Source organism: Dendrobium catenatum, unplaced genomic scaffold (genome assembly GCF_001605985.2).
Source record: "Dendrobium catenatum unplaced genomic scaffold, ASM160598v2 fragScaff_scaffold_911, whole genome shotgun sequence".
Lineage (NCBI taxonomy): Eukaryota > Viridiplantae > Streptophyta > Magnoliopsida > Asparagales > Orchidaceae > Dendrobium > Dendrobium catenatum.
Genome location: NW_021319373.1, coordinates 26,146 through 31,744, shown reverse-complemented (window position 1 = coordinate 31,744; position 5,599 = coordinate 26,146). Strand labels below are relative to the sequence as shown.

Genomic DNA, 5,599 nt, shown 5'->3' with positions numbered 1-5,599 from the left:
GTTGCAGACAGCTTTCATATTGCTTCTTAAAACAGTTTTCTACTATAAAAATTAAGAAAACTATTTTTAGCAAGGCTTGTATCAATTTCTACTAATCATCGAATTTTTGCAAGCTATTAGTCAATTATCGTAGTACAAATTCGGTCAAAATGTGCATTAACACATAAGTTGTGAAAACCGGACCGAAAAAATGAACGGTAGAAGCGATTCCACGGCTCAATTGGTTTCGACCAATCAAACCGGATACGTAATGATAAATTTAGAATGACATAAAAATTAAATAATAATACAATTTTGATTAAAAAAATAAATTAAATTTACACATTACTATATCTTATATAATTTTTAAATTTAATAACATCTTCCATAACTTTAAATTAATTCAAAATTCTAAAAATTAACTTACATATCAATAAATAAGTTTAATATAAATAAATATTATCAAATTGTATTATATATTTATATATTTTTTATATATTAAATTTCATATTATATTTTAAATTTATAAATTATTAAGAATAGATTAGCAATCATTAAAAGTAAATAACTTATTAAATTTAATTTTTATAAGTACATAAAAAAAATGGAAGAAATAATTTGATTTAATATAAATAATTAAAAATAGAATATTATTTAATCATATAAATTTATTTAAAAAATCTATTTAAAAAGATGCAATAGATGCCTGCCAAAACTGAAGAACTTAAGAAGGAAGAAATAAAGCTTAACTTTTTTTAATCCTACATCACTTTGAGAAATTTTTTTCTAGTAATCATGCTGTTACTTATAATTGCTTTATTGAGCCTAGAATATAATACCTCATGAAAGTGACATACACTTTCTGGAAATACTTAATTGAAATTTTATTTACAATATAACATTTTAAATTAAAATTATAGTATAATATTCTTAATATATTTAAAATAATTTATTTAAGCCATTAAAAAAAATACAAAGTTGAACAAGATACTCTCGGTTCAACTAGATCGTTGCCGATTCAAACCGAAATAGTTGAACCAACAGTTTTGTCCGAGTTTTGAACCGGTTTTTGGTGACAGATGCGGCTTACTTAGAATCATAAACCGACTTGAGCCCGCCTATAAGGACCGGTTCACGTTGAACCCAGTTGGACTGGCTGGTCAAGTCCGATTTTTAAATATTAGATAAAAGATCATACAAAAGGAATCAAAGAAGCTTGGGTTAAAAAAAAAAAAAGAGATAAATAGAATAATGCATCTTATCCATTATCAAAGAACAGCTCTATTCAAAAAGAAATAGCTCCATGCTATAAGAGAGAATGCTAGAATGAAAATCCCATTGAATTGCTTTAATATGCGCTTTACAGCATAACTCATCCACGGACTACATTAATGCGCTGCTCCATTCTTTGACATCAAAAGTAATAACGCAGAGCATTCCAGATAGGAACCAAGCAATTTAAGAGGAAAGTTTTAATTCCTGCAATATCACTTTCAATATTCCTGAACAAAGTATCAAGACTTTTCAAAAGCTGAGGGGATACTTTCTGTACCTGAACACAAGCATGAGCTGATCTTCCACGCAGAATAAAGGCGAGGCCTCCAGTAGCAGGTGGAAAGGAGTCACACACTCATTTAACACTGGCCTTAGATCTTGCCACCGCGGAAACAAATCTACGAGCAATTTTCCCACTAATAAGAATAGCAAGTACCAGAACGTCATTATCATATTATAATTGGAGAGGCTAAAATATCTAAAATTTTCAATTATCCAATTCACTTTTGATGGCTGAGATTACTTATCTCAAAATCACAGTGATTTTGAATTTCAAACTGCTAGAGTCAATCCCAGCAATCTAAAGTGGATCAGATGGCAAGGATTGAAGAACTTTATTACCTAATTGTCACACGGTGATTGTAGAGGAATCCGAATCATTATAGAAACTTGAGTTTTTTCTAACGTAGAAATAAGAGAGGAGTATTTTCTTTTTTTCTTTTTCAAGAAAACTAATAGATCGGTTGAATGAGGGATAAAATATGAAACTAGTTATAAACATAGAAGGAGAAATTTGTGTTAAAAAATCAAGAAAATAAGTTGGGGAGAAGAAAGCATTTTGAAGTAAGTAATGGTCTAAGGATTACAATTATGCTATTTCCTACACTAATCTAAATTATTTTTTGGAAATAATGCAATAAACAAAACTACTATCAGACAGAGAAAGCTGATGTAGTAGCCTTAGGATCCAAGACTTTTTAATATAGATATAAAATAAGATGAACAAAATTACACAATGCACAAATTTGTGGATCACAAACTCTTAATTTAGAGAACTTCATTACTTGGATGAAAATTGAAAATATGATATAGAAAATTTGTGTAGATGAAAATTAAATAGCCATTTGTAAAATTTTGCCCCCTCCGTTTCATCAACAAGAATCCTAGAACATTATAGTGTGAAACTTGCTAATTATTAAATAAACTGAAATGCTACACTATCCAATATTTATAAAAACCTCACAACTTTTGCAGATATCCTTAGTAACATAGTGGATCATCTTAAATGAGCAATATTTTCGGTGCTAGGTGGTTTATATCCTTAAGAGGTACAAAGCTACGATGCACCGACACTTCTCCTTAAAGAGGACACGTACTAATCCGACGCGTCCGACACACCGAAAATATGTCCGATTAAAAAAATATTAAATACAAATTAGGCACGCGTGTCTTAAATATTTTATAAATTTTATTTAATATAATTTTTTGTATTTAAAATTTTTATTTATTTAAATATAAAAACTAAATTTCTTATTTTTTATTCACAATACTAAATCAATCGCCCGCACTCAATATCTCATTCATCGAATATCCTCATTTTCATTTCTCTTTGGTCAGTCGCGACTTTGGTTTCACAATAATGTTCGATATCATCTCAACATCAAAATCTGACGTCGTTACAACATCGACATTTCAAAATCATCTCAACATCAAAATCTGACGCTGTCTTGACATTGATGCTCGACGCTAGCAATTTCTACACCCACAACTTGACAACTCCTCTTTGTTCGACGTTGTCTTAACATCGATGAACAACGCCCTTTCAACATCAAGGACAGACGCCCTCTTGACATCAACATCGATGATCGACTCTTGAAACAGTGCTGAAGCAAAATTCAAAGCCATGGCCCATTGAGTTTGTGAAGGTATGTGGCTTAAATGTTAACTCAATCTGAAAGTTTTCACAACACAACTAAAGATAATTACATGTGACAATCAAACTACTCTTAAAATTACTAAGAATCTTATCCACCACAATAGGACAAAATATTATGGAATTGATGGATACTTTATAAGGAGAAAATTAGAAAAAAAAAAACATCAAAGCTAATTATACTCCAACAAAACTTTAAATTGTAGATATCCTTATTAAAGCACTTAATTAACACAATTTGACAGCCTTACTTTCAAGCTAGGGGATATGCAAATCCAATCAGCTTCTCAATTCTAACTCCTGCAATCAATCTGCCTTAATTTCAACTCTTGCAATTAAATCTGAAAGGCAACCTATTCTCCGCTCCTACAGTTCACTCCAAGATGCAACCTAACTATTGATTTCTCCCACTAACTCACAACAAGCCCATCAATTACTCCCTGCATTGTAGACTCAAACCAGCTTATTCCTCTGCATGTCATACAAGACCTTGCCGTAAGTTATCCACTAGCTTATAAGAAAACGGGTTATTTGTTACATTCATTCTCCAACAACAACAACATCAAGCCTTCATCCCACTACGTGGGGTCGGCTACATGAATCCTTTTTTGTCATTGTGTCCTATTAAAAGTCAAATTCTCATTTAAATCTAATAAAGAAAGATCATTTCCAATATTTTCTAACCAAGTCTTTTTATGTTTACCTCTATCTTTCTTAACATAAGTCAAATCTGATACATCAACTTTCCTAACCGGGTCATCAGAAGGCCTCCGTTTAATGTGGCCAAACCATCTAAGGCAACTCTCTCTAAACTTATCTTCCACTGGAGCTACTCCAACATCATCTAGTCTATGCTCATTTCGTATCCTATCTCTAAGGGTAAAGCACTCATCCACCTAAGCATCTTCATCTCAGCAACACTTAACTTAGTATTATGCTTCTCACTTAAAGGCCAACATTCGGCACCATAAAGCATTGCAGGTCTCACCACCATCTTATAGAATTTTCCCTCTGAACCGAGTGGTTTTGCCGCCAAATGGCACCACGAAATAGCAGTTATGGCCAGAGCTAATACGTTTCTTAGTGGGATCAAATCCTTGTGATATGAAACAATATAATATGATCGATAGGTCATAAAGCCCTCTGTTTGCTAAGGTTGATTCAAATTTGTCCCCTTAGAAAAACATCCACCCTTGGTTTATAAGGTACCCTTGGACGAAGCAACCAATGGCTACCGACAAGGATCCTTCTATCAGGTTGGGTCGACTACCTCCTTTGACTAAGTAGACCAGAGACCACGATGTCCAGGGACGACAGAACCATGGGATCTTGATCGGGTCCATCATTCATTCCCCCACCATCCCGCTTTAAGTAGGAGATGGTGAAATTTCAAATTTTAAATATCAAACTTTTCAAATTCTCAAATTCCAAATCATGCTGCTACTATACACCTGATACTACGTATCTATAGATACAACGTATCTGATTGACGACTTGCTTTAATCGAAAGTTCTCTCTCATTATCGGGAGAGTTAATTAACTATAGGAGTTTGCGCCTATAGGAAATCAGAACTCATATCATAAAGTCCTCACAAAATGAGGGTGAAATCTCTGGGTAGTGTCTTATCTACAAACTCATCTGTCTTCCCAAAATTTACCCCGAAACAATCAGTTAAAACTCCCCCGAACAAAAAAAAAAAGAAACAGTTTATTTTCATTTAGGGTGCTAAGTCACTCCAATCAATTGTATTTTTATATTCTTTCTTAAAAAGTTTAACAAAACATCTTATCCACATTTGTTAAATATCATCTTCTAAGAAAAGTATTTTTTGATCTTTATTCTTAATACACTTTAACACTGTCGTTGCCAGGTCCCAAGTCCTGGATGAGAAAAGTGGAGGGTTGCGTAAGGTAGTCGAGACAGCCAGACGTATAAACTTGTCGAAACAAAATGACATGAATCCTTTAAGAAGAATGCTTAATATGCTAGGGCGTCCCCTGGGAAGCGGACGCGCTGTATGGCCTGAAATACGAGTGACAAGTGGAACACAAGGGCCGCTGCACCGGCGCCGGAGTGCAGTGTTAAATAGGCAAGGGTTCCTACACCTCAAGGACGGATTGTGGGCACAGATAGCTAGTCCATGATACTAAAATTAGGATAGGAACTTAGGAATATAGGTTCCCTTTAACAGGTAAAATTAATGAGTTAATAAATCAATTATGATTCATAGGAATTAAATTATTTTATGCATTCAGGAAACTAAGTGGGTTGGAGAGAAGGGCCAAGAAGGAATACGATAGTTTATAAGAATTAAACTTGGTATTCCGGGTCAGGTAGGAGTCGTACTAGAAAATGCGTGTATGTGTCATTATAGATAAGAGTTAAAGGATAATGTTATAAAAATTAATAAG

At 33.3% G+C, this 5,599-nt stretch overlaps 1 long non-coding RNA gene across 1 annotated transcript in view; it reads right to left on the bottom strand.

The window, feature by feature from the left end:
* Positions 1–1,647: 1,647 nt before the first annotated feature.
* LOC114580268 overlaps positions 1,648–5,599 on the bottom strand; it is a 15,869-nt gene continuing 11,917 nt past the window's right edge. The window contains exon 3 of the long non-coding RNA XR_003701627.1: positions 1,648–1,670. This is a non-coding gene — a long non-coding RNA (uncharacterized LOC114580268). The remainder of the gene's footprint in view (positions 1,671–5,599) is intronic.